We start from the raw sequence: 20,202 nt of genomic DNA on the forward strand, positions 1-20,202 counted from the left end.
AGCTTATTACAATAATAACTTATTACTACATACATTTGAACAACGGGTTAGCAGACAGGTGAACCATTGGCTAAATCCCATTTTTAACCGTTACAAAGTTGTAAACTAACCTGATCCGGCGCGTATGACCAAATGTTGGGGGTGGCACTTTCCTGAGATTTGTCAAATCCAGTTCGTGGGCCCAAAATATACTGATCTCACTCGGAAAAATAATTAGGAATGCCAGACACGAGTATATGGGGGAACTTTCTACTATTCGAAGGACCAATGTGTGTGTGGCGCCAGTGTTTGGTGCGTATCGTTGAGAGCAGTTGCAGGAGTAAATAAAATCTGCCAATTTCGTATGTGCCTGCCTAACTTGCACTGGTGACACGTTTATTTTGCCACTTTTTCCAATTGGCCTGGGCAGTTGGTTCTTTGAAATGGGCTGAGTAGCGTAATTCTAATTGTTCCTGTAATTCTAACTGTTTTGATTTGAGGGTGAAGAATTACGGGTTGGGGCTTTGAGACACTTCTCTTCCAGAGTCTACGATGTGTACTGTTTTACTTGAGGCGAAAACAGTCCCGATGTGTACGACTTGAGGTGAAGCGAAAAACTGTGTTCTCTGGTCACTTTTGTCGACTGAGGTTGGGAGGAAATCAGAAGTGCACGGTGAGGAAAATAGGGTATTTCCCACGCTCTGTGCTCGGATCTGTTGGGTGGTCGCTCCAAGGACTCAAACTTTCAATAGTAAAAAGACTAGCCGAGCACAGTTGTGTGTTTTGCTCAATAGTCAATGGTTGCCCTTCTGATTTCACAATGCCCTTTGTAGTAGCCATTAAGTATATCTAGTACTGCATTCTGTTAAGTGAACTTCTTGGAAACGAAAATAATCACCAATTGCTTCAAGGTTTTCACGCTTGCCTTGCAATTCGAGCAGTGGTACTGAGATTCCCAATTATGGCTCGACAGACACGGCCGATTTGGGACTTTCCCGGAAATCGGTAACAAGGGCGCACCGTTTCAGGAATTCAGCATTGAAACGTAACTTGGACAATAACTGTATCAATTGTTTAAATGTTATTTGAACAGGTACGCATTTCCGAACAAACGTCAGAAGACATCGAATTTAGAAGAGGAGTTGTGAAGCAGGTCTGCAAGCAGAATCAGGGGTGTGTACTGTCCCCGCAGCTTTTCAACGCTTACTCTAAAGAGATCGTGAAAAAAGCGCTTCAGGGAGAAATAGCTGGTATAAGGGTCGATTGAACTCCYATTAGCAGCATCAGAGACGMGRACTATCGTCCSCGTCTCTGATTATCCGGTTATATTAGCAGACCTTCAGAGACTAATGAATAAAATAGTTGAATATGGCCAGGRATATGGGCTAATAATAAACGATGAAAAACGAAATTTATGAAGATAATAAAAAATCAGAAAARTAATGAGATTTTCACAATTAACAACAGGACTCTTGAACAGSTGGAAAACTACACATATCTAGGTACCAGGATYAGCTCTACCAARAACGACTTTCAAGAATTTAAAATGCACATAGAAAAGACAGRGACAAACGTTAATAGTCTGAGATGAGTACAAGGGATTTGAAGCTGCATCTGAGAATGCAGGYATCTGAAACAGCAAGGTGCTTTGTCTTTTCGACTTTGCTTGGTGGAATAGMGGCTAGGAGCCTGAACRCAGGAACTGTAAAGAAGCTAGAATCCGTTGAGATGTGGGTGTATAGAAAAATATTAAAAATAAACGGAACGGAACACGTGACAAACCACRAAGTCATTAGGAGAATGAGAAAGGAGCCGGAGATCGTGAAAACCATCAGGACTAGAAAGCTGCAATACCTAGGATAGGTTATACGGGGAGAGAGATATACTATGCTGCAATTGATTATATATGGTAAAATCCAAGAAAAACAAGTTTAGGAAGGAGAAGAATATTGTAACGGAAATGGCCTGGGGTACTCACGTTTGAAATGGAGGGATCAAAATTCATGGTATTTCAGTGAATTGGGGAGCCCCATTTGTGCCCCATTTACTGTCAAATATGACACTGACAAGAGGGAAGTTTCCCACCTGTTCTGGAGATTTCGAGAACCATCTGGGTTACCTGGAGGAAAMTATATAAGCGATGACGAGAACCAGACAGGGGAGAGTGAAGTAACAGGACCGACCGGGTGCAGAAGAGGTTAMAYCCCGCGAGTAGGAAGAGCAAGTTTTCCGTCTGTTATTGTTATTGTTTGTGAAGTTGACGGTAATTTTGAAGTTAGTTTGTTCCTGTTCCGCATTGWAAGTGATACCRAGTTGAATAAAAGTTGGAAGCTGAAGAAAGAGTTTGATACGCGGCCATCCACGATACAATATCATTACATTAATGTCAGTTCAGCAATATTCAGCTGTTATTTGCGTTATCGGTCAAATTTGGGAATACGTTACAATGTGTTTCACTTTTTTCATCAATTCTTCACTTAATCAGGAAATTCCCTTTGCCTTTGTAAACAACAAACCAGGAAAGATAGGAATATCATAACATTATGCATAATTAAAAACCGTTAAAACTGATTACCGCCGTTGCTAGTTTGATGTTGCTCCGCAGCTTTTCTTCACAATTTTTGCTTTGCCGTGTTTCACAGTATGGTTTTTCAGTAATTTTAAGAAAGCACTCTGTATATATTAGCACTTCAATAATTTGATTTATTGATTCATTATTCATTATTCATTATTATTTACTACAAGTTTGAAAATATAGGTAAAATTTTATAATCAAATAATCCTTACTTCAACTTTATTAACAACATTCTACAACTTAACGTATTACGTAAATGTCAATTTATTTCAACGAACATGAAGGAGCCATGTTGTGATGCTCCAAAGTTTCTCGGTACATCACACATCAACACAATATATTGCTACTTTTCAATTAAATGGGGAAGATATAATATTTAAACCAAGTTCATTAAAAGCTTCTTAACACTAAAAGTCTAATAACGTATCAGTTACTCAGGTATGTTTTCGCCCTTCCAAATTTAACTTTTCAATAACACGAAGTTTTCAACTGGGAATATTATATAATATTCATGTAATATTGTGCGCAAACATACGCGTTATAATTAATTTTCTTTCACAATTTACCCTTACTTCCCATTTCAAGGAAGACATATTAAATAGTATGTCGTATCCAAACACGGAATGCAATAAATTGATAGAAGGAGCAAGAGTCGAAGTTGGAAAAATTGATATATCCAAGATGTGACTAATGTGCTAGTGCAAGGTAAATGTTTGCTTTAATAAATGTTCAGCTGGCGCGGTCGACAGTCATCTTCAGAGGGCAAACTTTTGCGGGATATTCTTTATTTTCTTTTGTTATGTTCGCGTGGTGTTAAAGAGTTTCAGCAAGCAATCGAACATTAATTTTTTTCAGTGTTCATAAGTGTAATTGAATCACGCAAATTGATTTTCTGGGTTGTAAATATGTTTCCATTTTTGATGACTACTTCTTCCCACATTTTGAGATCATAATACTTTTCTGCCGGCATCTCAATATTTCAGTTCTTTCTTGATTAGGAATATACAGTGTTTACCGACACTAAAGTGTTAAATTTTTAAACAAACTGTACAACTCGAACAATCGCCCGATTGATCGAACAATCGCCCGAATCAATCGGATTCAAGCTAGCTATTATACAAATTGATTCGAAATTGGCGGCATTCCAATATGGGTGTTATCCGATAGTGTTTAAGGAGTGCAGGCAAAATAATTTTTAAAAAATCAATTCTTATCAAAAACTGAGATATTTGCAACAATGGCTCTGCTGGAGTTCTCTCCAATACCTGTTCTCTTATGTCTGGATGTCGTACACCTCTTGGTCGTTTACTATCTTTCTCAATTACCATAGCCAATCGTCCAGTGTCATTTGTCTTTTGTTGGCGAGAATTCTTACAGTTTCCATTATTTTACTGTGGGATTCCCCCATATCAAATAGCATTTCCGCCATTGGACATTTGTGTATATTTCATAAAATAAGCTCAAAACTAAGTCACAATTTGACAAATGTTTGTTATTCCTGACACAAGCTATCTACCCGTAATTATTTGTTAGTGACAAAAACGATCGTTGCTCTTTTGAATTTTTATCAAAAATTTCTAAGACACACTTTTCTAAAACAAAACTTTTTACAAAGATGGTAGTTTACCTCTTAGTCTCCAAAATGTCTACCAAACAACCATTGGACCATTTAAAAACAAAACTTAATAACAAAGTTCAAATTCAAAAAAAGAAAATTCAATATTTTTCCCGGACTCTCTAGGGGAGCTTCTTGAAATTTTCGTGTGTTCCCTTATGGCAACTTGGAAGAAATTATTCCAATTTTGAATCACCCTGCATATAATCATAGTGTCGCTCAACTTCCGAAATTGTTTATACTGACATCGTTCAAAAGACAGCGTTATTTTGCTTTGTGGAAGTGTTCGTTAGCGAAGTCTTAAAATCATGAATATTAACAGCATTAGGAAATATGTTTGCATTATCACACGTAATTTATCTGGTCTCTTTCTGCTCAACCAACTTCATCTAGGATATCTGAGTTCAAATATTTCCTTAAATTCTGTATAATCTCCGTTCCTTCTTCAATATTCTTCTGGACATAGCACTTTTTGTATGTTTTCCATTCAAATCATTGTATACCGATTTGGGGCTAATTGTTCGACAATATTCAGATATGCAAATGTTGGTAGCGAGTGTGATTTTTAACATCACACAGAAGACTACTTTGTAAGAAACTTGCTGTAAGAAAGGCGGCAACACCCCCGCAAAATCCATAATCTGGGGCGAGGATTATGCTGCCAATTATGGAAACTTGAGCACTATTATGTTGGTACTTTAGCACTATTAGGCCCCGTACATCCCACAGTTGTTTTGTGTGAGTTTGCTTCCAATCCTGATCCATCAGGAGACAATTGTATTTTATTGCAATGTGCATAGTTGGTTTAATTTTGTCGTTTAAATAGCTTGTAGTCATATTTTCAGAACCTTGCGCTAGGAACCTGGTAGTGTTCTATTTGGACATTGGCCAATGCCAGGCCATCTTGTCCCTATGCAGGTCAGGATATCTATAGAAATTATCTTCATTTTGTGTAATAATAATAATAGTGGATATTTACAGATTGAAACATGATCTGTAAATTTCAGGTACTTTTGTTTTGGTAGCTTGATTGAATTTCCACSTCTTATATTGGTGCCTCTGAAAACTGTTTCCGGAACATTTTGCTTTGCGACATGCCTTATTARCATTACTAGGAATACTCGACTGAGTCTATTGCAGTGGTTTTCCGTGGACCTCTGCATCCTCATGCCATTGACCATTGTTGGTTTCTCTGCATTTAGGCACTATTTCTCATGCCAAGGAAAATAAGGCGGCGTTAGGCAAGGATGTATTTTATCGCCATTACTATTCAATGTCTGTTCGGAAAGAATATTTAGGAATRCAATATGTGAATGATTGGAGGKCATTATGCTAAATGGAGAACTCATAAACAATTTGCGACATRCGGATGACACGGTTCTKCTGGCTTYCCAATTAAAAKRATTTACAGTGTTTATTTGATAGKATCACAGCTGAATGTACAGTAGCAAGGCTCGATATTAACATCAAGAAAATGGAGGTTCTGGTAAGCAACTRAGCAAACAGCATGATATAACGACTACTGTGACGGTCGGAGGTGTGAGACTGTAGCAGGTGACACAGATMAAGTACCTCGGATGTCTGATAAACAACAATGGAGASAATCACACGGAAATCCGGGCAAGAATAGAGAACGGTCGCACAGCGTTTAACAAAAGGAGAATATTTATTKGCAGTAGAGATCTTAGRCTGCTTTTGGGGATCCGTTTGTTGCGATGTTATRTGTTTACAATGTTGCTTTACGACACGGAGGCTTGACCTATGAAAACCAATAAGATGTGGTGCCATAGGAGAATCCTAAAAGTATAATGGATGGATAAAATCCGAAATTTAGATATACCTAAACATCTTAATAAAAACACTAAAACGCTATGCATTATCATGCTGAGAAAATTAGAATACTTCAGTCATGTAATGAGGGGCGCGAAACACCGACTTCTGCAAAACAGCATGCAGGGTAAAATTGTTAGCAAGTGGGGTCCAAGTAGACGCAAAACATCACGGCTGAAGAATTTACGCGATTGGTGTGACGTAACCTCAAGCACATTCTTCAGGACTGCGGTGAGCAGGGTTGAGATGGCCGTGTGGGTGACCAAAGTACTCGGAGAAGCGGTGCATGAAGAAGAAGAAGTGGAATAAGTTATCCTTCTCTTGTTATCTCTTTCATCCGAAGCTGTTGGCTACCGAGAGGAAGTGCTTGTCCCGGCACTCATTTGGTCCCTTCCCATGTTAGCCGTAATATGCGAGGGTCCAGAATTTTCCATCATAGAAGTTAGGATTATGTGACATTTCCTAACCTTTCCAGAGCTTTATAGGGCGATTTTGGTAGACATCCCCAAAATCTTAATTGGAATCGTGACCCGGCTAACACCTCTTATGAAACGTCAATTGCTTCTCTTGGTGGCCATATCTAAATAGTTTAAATAATTTTATTTCTACGGTCCTCAATAGAATCGATGTTCTAAAATTTGCAAAATGTCCTACTAAGGTACCGCATCTTTACGTACGGGCCTTTTAAAATTCCTACTAAAAAATCTAATGAACACAAATCCGAATAAAACTAAGCAACTGTAATAAAACAATCAATGTTGTTATTTAAGTTTAAAGGGTAGTTTCAAAAGCATTGCATATTCTAATTATTGATTTTCCTCGTGTTTGGTAACAAGAAATAATACTAAAAACGGTTTGTGTTCCACAAGGAAGAATCGAAATCGGTTTAGTAATCTTTGCAAACCCTACTCAAAATTCGTCTCGAACAGCCGAAATGTTCCGTGAATGAGTAGAGAACCCAAATTAATTGTCAATTGTACTTATATGCCAAATGACCGTTGAAGAACATAATGCCTCACAAAAAGCTGCTATGTGGGAAGCAGTCTTTGAACTTAACTAGTTTGTCTGCTTTGATAGCCGTCGAGGTTAAGTTGAAATTACATTTTTACGGACGCGATAAGTAATGTACGTTTCGGTGCTCTCCAAGTAAACCCAAATTAAACTTTAACAAGAATCACGTGAATTGAAAATTAAGAGGAGTACAAGTATAATAATATAAGGATAATAATAAGTAATATATTAATAATATAGTTGATATTCACAAAAGTAATATCTCAGCAAAATGCAATTAAATTATTTATCAATTTTGATATTTGGTCACTTACTCAACTGTACCCAGTACAAATTGCAAGCTCAAATGAATGTTCATCTGTCAGCCCCCGCTCATCAGCGGCTAAACAAACAGTAGTGTCGATCGCCCACAAACCTACTAAGAATATGTCTGCATTGAGCGGCAGAATGCACAGTTCTCTCTTTTCTGTAATATAATAAATTAGGTCCTTCCGTGGATGAGAAATTAGCAGAAATACTTAAATTTGTCATTATATGCTGAAAAATACATTTTAAATAATTCTCTGCTGGTATTTACACATATGTATTGCATCATAATTTCGTGTGCATTCAAAGCTTGTTTTTTTTTAATTAAGTAACAACATTGGACTTTGTAACTCTACCTAGGAAATTTCTTGAGCAACGTTTACAGAAGCAACTCTTATAAGATTAAAAGTCGAACAATATATTATAGGTAGACTGCAACTCTGGTACATTGACTTGGTTGTAAAGCTTCGCAAACTTCAATGACCTCTTAACTGATATTTACCTGAAAATTACCTTTGTAGCATTACTTGTTTTCAAACATTTGCTATAACAAATATTCATAAAAGTTACTGGAAACTTTGGGCCTTTCCCGAAATAAACCGGCAATATCTAATGGAAAGGAATAATTAAAAAATTGGTAAAACTATTATTTGTGTAGCATCCAAATATCTATTAGTTGTTTAGAGATTTACGAAAATAGGGGACACACACTTGGGTGTACTCCCAATGTTGCAAACACTAATTTACGAGAACATCTCAACAATTTAATTTTGCTTTAGTCAAATAAAATATTTCTTTTTCAGCTATTTGACATATTTCTAAGTAGCGCCTTTAAATGTTTGGGATCCCGTCTGGTGAAATATTTACGTCCTACTACGCAGGAGAGAAAAAGTTTTTTTGTTGGAAAAAACAAGTTAGCCGGGGCGGAGAATAACTTATACGTGGGAAGGGTTGAGGACTTGCGCTGTTTTATTACCTACGAGAAAACCGTGCGAAACAGATTTCCAGCACTTGGACTCCAGGAAGCAGCAAGGCAAGGCTATGCCAGAGTGAGCAACCTTCGGGGGTTAGATTACGAGATTCAGGAAAGTCGCCAAATTAATTTACTGGAAACATTGGGAAATTCAGATTCATCTGAGAAGAAAGTTACACAATAATTAATACTTTGCCTCCACTGACATTAGCCAGGCAGAATTTCTTAGTTTTACTAATAGAAAATGATCGAGATTCTTCTCAGAGACATGTAGTGGAAAAAGTTCGTTATTCAGAAAATATTTTTAGAATCAATATTTTCTTAAAAATATTTTTTAATAAATTATTTAATTTTTTTATAAATGGCATAGATTTGCTCGGTACTGCGTGGGTCATTAAATTTTTATCGAAATTACATTTCTGACATTAAGTTGTTTTGTTCTGATATAAGGAAAAAGTCGAAATTTTCATACAAAGTGAAACAAAAGTTGTTTCACATTGTGTGGAAATTTCAGTTCCGATAATGAACGATTACAGTAAATATGTAGAAAATTAGTTAAATTTGATTACTAAAGTGAGAGTTGAAATCCTCACACCGTTTTACTAGGCGTTTATACATTTTCTGAATTTTTCAAAATTATTCAAAATCAAATCTAATCATGTTCAGAGTGAGTTAGATTTATAAACAGCTTTACAAACTATTTTCTTATAGAACGTTCTTAGAGATTTAACGTAATTAGCGTACATGAGAAACAGCAAATGGCGTTATCGGTTAACCAAAGAAAATAGTTGACGCCATCAGGTGTATCTGGAAGTAACACCAACTCTCAAGAAGCTCATAAAATGTAAATTGAGCTCGCAAATTTTCTTCCCCTTATACGCTCAAACTTCCACACTATAATGGGAAACCTCGTAATCAAAAACTGACAAAGGTTTGAACGCGTAAAATAAACATAATACGCATCGGATTTTAATCAGACCTTCGTCGTGCTCGGCCGTTCGACTTAAAATGGACAGTGTGTTTTGCCAGAAGATTAGGGGATCCCGAACAAAATCTGCCTAACCGCAGATAATGAAGAAGAAGCCCGTCTCTTTGGCTTTATGTTTGGGAGTTTTTGAAGCCCGCTTTAATATCGAATATATGCCGTTTAATTTTCGGGGCAACTTAGATAAATGTTTGCTGCGTCCATTTCAAGAAACTATTAATCAAGTAAAATTAGTAAATATAAACAAAAACGTTATTTGCGTAAATTTCTTTCAAATCTAGGAATAAGTATTTTTTACTAATCGACATCACTGGGTATCAGTCAAAAAATTGATGAAGTGGAGCCAAAATGCAGCATTAAGGATCAATTTAATCAAGAAGTGTTGGACAATTAACTTCTAAGCAGCGATTAATCAATTTAATCATTCAACTAAGATTCATTTCTCCCAAGCGATTGTGTAAAAATTGCTCATTTTTAATCCTGTGGTATCCTAGTTGAGACATATTGATTTACATTTTTTTGTTCGCACGCAATTAAGGTCGCCTTAACTAATGAAAATGCGCAACATACGGCATTCTAAGAGGCATCTTGCTTTGAAGTTCTTAATTTCTTATAAAATGATTAGGGGATAGGGTAGCGTCGCTTTTGATTTGCTAACAGTCTCCGTAAAAGCTTCATTTTCTACCCCCCACAAGTCGAGTTTAGCTTCATCAGCCGCACTGAAAATGACTAATCCTCTTAATAGATTCTGTCCAAGGCGCTTTTGCTCGACCAACCCTTTTGGCTTATCATTGTTAACACAAGATCCAATAAGTCAGCGTGTGGACGCATTTGGGCTTTCTCGTCAAACACAAAAGTATTTTTCTGATATTCTTTCCGACCGACAGATTTTTTAAATAAATTTGATAACTTGTCGAGTCCAACATTGAGTAATTTGTTATTTTCAAACGAGGAATTATACTGAACGTTATACGGAACATTAACTTTATCCGAAGTTGTCACACCACAGCGGCAAAAAACCGATAGGCGTGGTAGTTTATCGTCCTCCAATACCCAGTTTTTTGCACTTACAAAACTATTAATGGATATTTCCATCTTCTGAAATGTTAAGAATAAATCAGAACTAAAAAACGGTGGTTTTGATTTAAAAGTTTCCAAAAATGTTTTTTGTAAACTTTTTTTACCGATGAAAATTGAGATTAACAGTAGAGCGGCGTGGCATACTGCATACATTTTTATCATTAATCAGTAACACTTTTATATTTTCAAATTTCATAATCAGGTTGAAGTTTTAGCATTGCGTGAGCAAATGAAAACCTTCTGTGATTATAGTTTCATGGTACCTTAATGCGAACACAATTTTCAAGTACTCCGAAGAAAGGGTGATGAAAGATAAAACGGCTGATTTATCTTTATTTCATTCTAGTTATTTTTAAATTAAAATTAGTTTTGGAATTACGATAAGACGTTGGTAAGAAAACGCCCAGATAAAATGTTTGCATTATTTAGTCTTGAGCCAAATTGTATTGTACGATCCCCGCAAGTAATTTGCTAATTATTTAAAGTTACGATTTTCTAAAAACGATAAGTTTGAGACAAAATATTCGAAAAACAAATTTTTGTTAAAATTGTTATTGCTGGCATACAATGTGCTCCAATCAGTTGAAAACAGTGACCTTTAGCTTGTTCGGTCGCTAAAAGGGTATATGGAACGAAGTTAGCTTAGCGCAATGTTAGCGCTTTCATAAACTATACTGTTATAATATTATATGGACAGACATACTAAAATGTACAGCTATATTTGAAATCAGGCTAAATGTTTTTCTAGAAACAGGAGAAACATACGTAATGCTTAAATTAAGTATATAAATCTTATTTTGAGAAACGATACTCATGCTTAAGCGAAATGCGTTTTGCTCTGATCTTAACCTTTTAAAAGGGAAGACTATTTTCCAAATATCAGCAGAAACCCAGTTTGCATAAAACATTCGGCTGACCGAAACTGTTTACGTAGTGGCAAGGAACATGTTTTCATTTAACTACGCGTTCGTAAAACTTTTCGGAAAGCATCTCCGTCGGTTGCACTCTTCTTGCACCTCTTTCTGCGTCCTGATGATCGATCGGCCTGGAGCGGGCGGTCCGTCGTTGCGTTCCGTCCATACAGAAGGGGTAGTACCACCCCTCAACAGAGGCGCAACATTTCTTCTCTTAGAAAGGCTGAAATATTATGGAAACTCGGCATAGAGTTTTGAAAAAAACGCTATTAATTGAAACAGACGACTTTAATGTCGAATCCGAAAGTGAAAATAAATGGCAGTTACATCTATAATGAACCTATAGTTAACTATTGGGCTGGAATTGAATGTTGAAAGAAGCTAATAATTTAGTATAATAATCTGAGAATACATAGATCTAAAAACCATAAATTTACTTGATTATTCATTCATCGACTCAGCCGTCGTATAGGTGGAATAACAATAAAATGAATAATCACATAGGTGGAATTGGAGAAATTATCGAGATATTTCACATTGATTTCCATTAGTTCCCGTCTTTTCATTTTGTTGGAATTTAACGCTAATTTGRTTTCAAGCAAGTAAATAGCCCAATTTCCAGAAAAAAGATTAACATTATATGACCGCTAACCAGCTAACCAGTCGAACCATCGAATGAGGCAAAATCACATAGTGGAAATCTAGAACTTTGTTCTACAATTGATCCCTTAACTTAATACTGTGTATTTAATAATATGTTAAAATGTATAAATTGTAAGTTTGAAATTAAATTTTGAAAATATTTTTTGTTAGGTATGCATAAAAACCAGAATAAAAGTCTGATTGCGAAAACTCATAATCAATGAATGAAAGAACAGTTAAAAAATTATTTCATTCAATTGGCAACTGTTTCGCGATTTAATTTATTTGGACTTTTTTGGAAATTATTAGGAGYTTTTTGAGAATCTGGGTTTATTCYATTTATTAAAATGTTAAARAAACCATGAATAAGGYAAGCTGTGGCGGTGKGCAGATCATCCGAAATTTTTTCATGTGATTCTTCACCGCTCAAATAAAAATTGCATATATTCTCTTCAGATTGAAAAMGTTTTTTTGATACAAGCAACAAGACTACATGAAAAGCCTGTTTGAAAGTATTCTCTAGATTTGTTTAGAAATGTTTTCCATATTACTAGACATAAAATGAATAGCCGCTTAACGGTATAAATATTTTACACATCGCAAGAACGTATATTTTTTCAATTTTGTTATCAATTATTTGTCGCAATATAGCATCAGTTTCAGACATGTTCATACTTTAAGGTCCTAGATTTAATTTCAGTTGATTTCCATCTGCAAATAATATTGGAAAACCATTAATTTATCGAGAGTTGCACGGCACTGCTGACTACGCTTTTCGGCCACTCCCGCTTTTCTTCGCTTGTTTCGTTTTCTCGGATCGAAAAGTCCGCCTCGGCCAGCGGAAAACCTCTGCGAAGACGACCTCTAGGTGCCTATACTGAAACCGTGTTATCATGCACAATATGTGAATACATCGTCGTCTCCAATACAGCTTCTATTTCCAAAAAAAATATCTGGAGCCAGTTAGAAAACTGCCTATTATCTTTTAAATCATTCAAACATCTTTTGTTGATCGCCGCTACTGACCAGGTAGGCTTAAACTTTCTCCAACTTTTAACTCCTCGTTGGAGAAGTTTAAAATTCTCAACTATAGTTAGGACAAAGTTTATCAGTTGTTCTTGGGAGTTTGGATCAATAAGTTTCTGGAGTTTATGACAGTTTGAAAAGTTTTTTGGAAAGTTAGGCACCGCCTTTTGCGGCTATTTGGGCTTTCTGTTCTGCGCACCACTTGGAGACGCTTTCCAACAATTCGGGAGACAATCGGGGTTAGCGCGACTTAGGCTGGTTTGGTTATGTTTTATATTTCGATTCGTATTAATAATTAAGGCTAATTTACCTCGAATGGTTTAGCGCAATAAAGGACGACGTTGTTTGTGAAGTTTTGTTACCAAGCAGGACAGAATTTGCTTGTTAAAGAGTGTGAGTTTTAATAAAGTGGCTGCAGTTTAAACTATTTTACATGGGTGTTTAAGAAAAGGTAATAATGATCTTAATCTTTCAACCTTTCAATAAGTATTGTGCACACCTTTTCCAATGTCGTTCTTATGTGTATACGCGCAACTACAAACATCCTTTATAAATAAGTACATTACTGCTTTTGTTGATATTTTAAAGCGATGCGCATAATGTGGAGTAATACGAATATGTCTAAGTATACGTAACCAAACCAAGGCAGTTTAATTGACGTTAAAGCTTCAATTACATGTAGGCAAGGAATAAAAATTAGACAGATGAGAAGTCGGCAACTCCAATTGTTACACATAGGACGCACCTTGAAAATAAAGAAATAATCATGGATCCACGAAATTTTTCATTTACTGAGCAGCACTTATTTGTGATATAATTTTCAAGCAAAAGTCTTTTTAGATTAATTAAATAGTCTCTATTTAGGAAGTGTTGCCTGAAGATCAAAATGCTTCATACACCAGTGAATATTCTAAGGGCAAATGGCATTTCATTCCTATCCATTTCATTAAATTTTTACAGTGTTTATAACTTCAAAACCAAACTGATTATTTTCACAAAGTATGGCGTTTTTCTAGTCCACAGAGCTTTTCGAATTGTTCAGCGCAAAAGACGTTCATTCTTGTACTTTTTTCATCTAACTTGAAATCGAACGGTATAATTATCATAAATGGTACAATCTTTCAAAAGCCCAGAATGTAAATGTATTTGTCTATTATTTCCAGTATTTGGAAAAGTTTACTTTCACCAATAATCAGCCGGTTATTGATTTTCCTTAATCGGTGCTTAATGAACTTTGTTTTCGAAGTAAATTAGCCTTTCTGACACGAAAAGAATATGGTAGTGTCTGCAAAACGCAAGAACGCTTAGGAGAGTCGCGAGCCGTTATTTGTAGAGTTGTCACCGTACAAACCATTTTTTTAAATTTACGTTGAACTCACGAACTCACACTACGCGCTCACGACAACGATGGCATAGGGTTCTCATGTAATCAGGCCTGAAGAAACGTAGACGAAATACATGTATTAATCTTTTATCAACATTATTACTGTTTTCGTCTCGGTTCAGGAAAACTATAGAAATTATTAATTTAATGACAGGACAATGAGAGTTTTGTTAAATAACTTGCGCCCATAATAATGTCAACTATCTTATGTACATATTAATCTAATTCAGAACCGTAGCTACTCTAAAATTGATAGTTTGTACTTGGGTTTTTCTAGTCACTTTGAATTCTGTATCAGGCTTTCACAGCATAGGTTTAAAGAGATTTTAAAATTAAAATAAATCAACTTACGTTGTGTTCCATAGGCTTTGTTGGGTTAATGTTAAATTCTGTTCTGTCCAGAATTGTACATACCTTTTTCGCCTTAGGTTGTTTCAAAATGCTAAACGAGAATGCAGATGGTAATGTTATTCATTCAGTTATCTATTTTGATAAGAAGGAAATTGCTGGGTTCTTTGTTCAACGGTGAAATGAATACGAATTTGGAATAAGATTTGTATAAAACTTAAATTTCACCTGAAATGTATACCTTTTGACTTGGAATCTCATCGGTGGTGTCACGATGGATCCGACATTTTCCACTTACGATTGACACGTAGTGCAGTAGCTAAACGCTATCAGTTGGAGACTGAGAAGCAGACATGGCTGAAGATATGTAATGAGGCCCTACAAGTTAATACTTATTGATTGTTTTTGTGGGCTGATTTGGACAACTGGCTGAATGATTCAACATGAGTAAGGTAATCCAGATATCTCTTATGCCGGTGTTACACCATGCACCTTTCCCCGATTTTTTGGCCAATACAGTGGGCCAGGTCAAACAAAAGTATGTTTTTTTTTCTGGCAATCGATTTCCTTTTACGGATGTCAAACTAGACTTATTTTCTTGAAATTTAAGCTTCTATCTATCGAAAATATTTTTTTGCGCTTTTGTGAGTTATATAATATTTAAATAGGGTTTAGAATGAATGAATGAATATGAACATTGATGTATACAAACGGGTGGGTCCTAGGCCCTTGGCTAACTCGAACAGCAAATGAATTTGATCACAATGTTTTAAAACACCTTAACTAGTATTCATCATATTAAAATAATATCGAGTCACCGTAACTACTTTAGAAGCCATTTAATCAAATCCAATTTTCAGCGGCGTTTGTTACATTATCTATATACGGAGCATCTTGCAACAGGACAAATTTCACAGAAGCAAAAAAATTAAAAAAATCAACGTTAATGAAAACTATTTAATTATTTGCATGAATTTATGATGATACTAAGCTTCATAACACAGGTTTTGATATTTAAAAAATAGAAAAAGGCAAAAAAGGTTTTTCCTTTAGCAGGTATTTTGGGCGGTCGGGTGCAAAGCTCGAAGGTTGGATTCGTTGAAGCGCCACTAGCTTTCGCAGCAAAGCTGGAACGCTCAGCGATGGTATGCTGCCAAAATACCTACTGAAGACCTCATTGGTAAGATTTACGATAACGCTTACAAAAATTAGAAACACGTGATTTGACGACCACAAATTACCGGCTGCTAACCGTTTGATTTACTTAAAATACTCTAAATACCTACACTTTGGAATCAATGAATGAAAGGCAAATCTAATGATGAGCTTGTATTACTGGAGGTTTGCGATCACCACATCAAAATCTCACCTATTCTATTCCGCATCTAGTAATTGTTGAACGTTCATGCCTGTTCATGTTAATAATAATGATGATGATAGTAATATTACTTACGTAAAACTCCGTTGAAAGGACAGATGAATTCTCACATCAAGACTGTGAAGTACCGAGAATTCTTAATGGTATATCCAATTATGTTAAACGGAAATAAAGTTTAAAATTAATAATGTTTATTCGAACTATTTTGTTTATTGCCTTGCAAATGTTTGCATCACATGTGGTGATAAAGTCTGCGGACATTTTAACATACATTTTTAGTATAAATTAGAAATAATTTAAAAGATCTGAAGCTGATGCAAACAAGGTGTATAATTTAAAATTTTCTCAAGCTCAATTTTTCATTAGAGTAAATAGAAGTAATTCTATTCCTGAGAGGAATTTCAACAATATTCACTTTTCTGAACAATTCCCTTATTTCGAAGGTAATTTATATTCTTTCGTGCATTGCGCCGGCATGGTTAACGCTTGTAATGCGGGCTTTTCTTAAAGATAAAGTCGTCGAGCTCTATATTTACCATTCGAAAATTACTCAAAACACGACTCCCCATACCTTTATAAAATATGCACGCACGATCCGTCTAACCGTGATTATTGTATTTAAGCTTTTCACCGTGTGCCTTTTTGTATGTGGGACTTTTTGCATCTGTTGTGTGCTTTTTCTTTTCGTGTGGGCTTAAGAAACCTGTATGAATACAATTATCTGGCCACTTATGAAGATCATTGTATATTTTAAACCATAACTGTCGACCATATAAGCCGCGCATACTACAACAGCAATTTAGTTTTAAGTCAGTTGTAAATTCGGAAGCACCAATCCAGCTGTTGTAAAATATTTTGGTTTGTGAAATAGTATTTAAAAAATAATTGTGTTTCGACCTGAAATAAAATTATACCCGCAGCTTTACATAAATATTTATTCCAAATCAAAATTAATTCCAGGGTTTCAGTCATTTATTGTCTCTATTTATCAATTAAAATACGTTTCGGTGTTTTCCACCATCATCAGTTTTTATGTGTAGCGTTGTTGCGACTTTAATCCTTGGCATATATTTATATAGAGTATATAGAAATATATACCAAGGCTTATAGTAGCAACAACGCTACACATACAAACTGATGATGGTGGAAAACACCGAAAGGTATTTTAATTGATAAATAGAGACAATAAATGGCTGAAACCCATGAATTAATTTTGATTTGAAATTGAAACACAGTCAGGAAAGTATGTACAATAAATATTTATATTAGGAAAAAGGCAGTGACGAAAGCATTGAACGTTACTAAATCATTTGCGTTCCACTATATTACATTACTTATTACTTATTAAATTAATCTGGATAAAGGTTCCATTTCACACCCTTAATGCTCCCTAGAGCTGCTCTAGATCTCAGAATTTTTCATAGTTCCACCAACAGACTAGTGGTGTATTTATTGGTTTGAGAGAAAACTGACATCTGACCTGAGCTTGAGGACGAAAAGAAAGTGTGGCGTCTTTGTTATTAACTGACTTGATTTTAAAGTATCCATAGAATTTCAATACGAACTTAAGCAAAAATAGCTGCGCACTTGCTCCTAACTATTATTGAAATAACCATGTTCATTCGCTATAACAAGTGTTGAATTTTCGAGTGTATTGGTACGATAATTTTGTACCAATTGTGGACACAAAGACAAAACAGTCTGTTCTCATTATGTTTAGCTTCGTCTACCTGACATAAAGATAACATAATTTTATCAAAAATTGACCTTTGACGCTAGTCAAGCAGTTTTACAGCTTAATTTAGAATAGTTTTCTTCGGCAGAAGGAAATGATTGAAATTAAATGAAATTATTGGTTTTTTAACATTTAAAGCATTTTTAAAAGTTGTCTATGTTTTCGGAACCCTCCAAGAGTTGCCGAACGCAACTTGACTGGATTTGTGGCAGCAGCTGGAAAACCTTCTAGAATTAGGAGAATTGGAATTCTTAAAAGCTTTATTTTCAGCATCATTTTATTCGGAGGCTGGAAATGTCCGTCGGAGCTATTGAATAACAATATATCCTGATATGCATTTTTTGTTTACAGAGTGATAATTATAGCTTCTACAGGGAAAACCTAAAGTCCCGGGTATAATCAATGAGACTGTGAACGAGAAGAAGTGAACAAAACTTATCTTATAAAAACTCCCGCCCACTGTTTTTGCATGGATAGTAGATACACATAATTTCATATACAGGGTGTCAATTTGAAAAGTTCCAACTCTTAATATTTTAGTTGCATTTAACGATATGAAAAACCGGAAAAACACTTCAGCTTTATTTGTAAGGGGGACACTTTAAATGAATATTTTGAGTTTTCTTGTTTGCACCCCTAGGAGGGATAGATATCACCCTTAGAATATTAAATGGGAATGGGGGTCAAGTGGCGCATCGTTTTAAAGGCCGTTCAATTCACTTTTTAGTTCTATCCTACCTTTAAAAAACTGCCTCAACAAACAATTTGCGTTTAAGCTCCGTTAAAATTTAATATCTGTCCATGTTAGTGTGGTACTCTTTATAAACCAAGAATATGTTTTAAATAATTAGATAATTCTGGATCTAAAAATGTAGTAGGTGCCAATTGAAAACTGAATTTTTGACTGAAAAAGTTAAAGTTTCCAAAACAACTACAAGTTGGAAAACTTCACTTCTAACGTACGGTCCACACGTAAATCGGCTGTATACTTAATACATTCAGTTAAATAAGAAAAGTCAGAAATGCGCCCCCGCACTCTTTTTCCTTTGCACCTAAACGATATTTTTTACATTTTCGTGGAAAAGTACTCGTACAGTATTAAACGTTAATTGACGCAAGGAATTTTCTGTAAAAGCAAGCAAAGAAATATCAGCGTATTTCGCCATACGAAAGTTTTCAGACCGTTAAAGAAGGAAAACCTTTCGAAATTGTTGTGCTTATATATGAACCTGCCGTCGTGTAATATTTCCGAGCAGAAACTTTCCCATTTTTACTTGATTGTAAAACAAGATCTTTGAGCTGAAGTATGGAAATACTTTAAGCAATTTTTCGCTAAAGAATTTTTAATTATTGTACATTATTGGAAAATTATTAGTGGATTTAAAATGTAAACTTAGTCGTTCGTTGAAGAAAATATCATGGATATGATAATGGTACAATACCTCTGATGTTTCTTCTGCTTTTTTTCAGGCACAAATAAAATCCAAGTGCAGGTTAAATAGTATATTTTCAGTATTTTCTAATATATAATATATAATTTCTGTATACTCTAATATATTATAATTGTTAATAGGGCTTGTGACAAATATGTTTTTCACATGTCGGACATATTTTTATATGCCATTTTGGTTTCGTTCACTTATTTAAGCATGTCCTTAAGCTGCTTTAGAGTCGTATGCGTGCATATTGATAATCGATTCTGTGCAGAGTCCGGATTTCTAGGCATTATGCTTCATGTAAATAATGAAAACAATATGCTTTTGTTAATTTAAGTGAACGAAATGTGCAAAAACACAGCATTTGACATATTTTTTAAATGTCTTTATGTCTTTTTTGTGCTTTTCTACATATTTTCCGCCTATTTGCGAGTTTTTAAATTTTGTATTGAAGCAAACAATGATTTAATGAAAATTATGCATCCAAATGCTCAGATTACCAAAATATGCCTACTGCATTACATTGCAATAATTGGCGAAGTTCGACAAACAAAACTAAACAACGTTTTATCAAGTAAAGAAAGATTTCGACACGAATTTCTTCTCTTTTAAATGGAGAAATTGTACAAAACCCAATTATTCATCCGGGAATGGTGTCAACGTTTATATACAGGGTTGCTCATTAGTGCGTCAAAGTGCGATATCTCAGTAAATATGAAGTTTACAAGAAAATTCGTCCAACGAAAGTTTTTCACGTTTAAAAGGTCCACATTCTAAAATTACTTTCCAATATACAGGGTGCATCATAAACGTGTGGTAGTTACCAACTCTGGTTTTTTAAATGGAACCGCCCCTTTTTTTTGTTATTTTCAGATTGGCCGTTCAATTTAAATTTATGTTTGTTTCAACCGTTTTACCTGAAAAATTTACGATTTCCGAGTTATTCGTAAAAATGTGAAAGTTTTGACAGCTACTGGGTTCCACA

At 35.2% G+C, this 20,202-nt stretch overlaps 1 long non-coding RNA gene across 1 annotated transcript in view; it reads right to left on the reverse strand.

The window, feature by feature from the left end:
- Positions 1–1,996, reverse strand: part of LOC125504595 — an 11,060-nt gene extending 9,064 nt beyond the window's left edge. Inside the window, exon 1 of the long non-coding RNA XR_007281583.1 lies at positions 1,958–1,996. This is a non-coding gene — a long non-coding RNA (uncharacterized LOC125504595). The remainder of the gene's footprint in view (positions 1–1,957) is intronic.
- Positions 1,997–20,202: the final 18,206 nt, after the last annotated feature.

Source organism: Dendroctonus ponderosae, unplaced genomic scaffold (genome assembly GCF_020466585.1).
Source record: "Dendroctonus ponderosae isolate FM_Combo_2020 unplaced genomic scaffold, Dpon_F_20191213v2 Dpon_F_20191213_5, whole genome shotgun sequence".
Classification (NCBI taxonomy): Eukaryota; Metazoa; Arthropoda; class Insecta; order Coleoptera; family Curculionidae; genus Dendroctonus; species Dendroctonus ponderosae.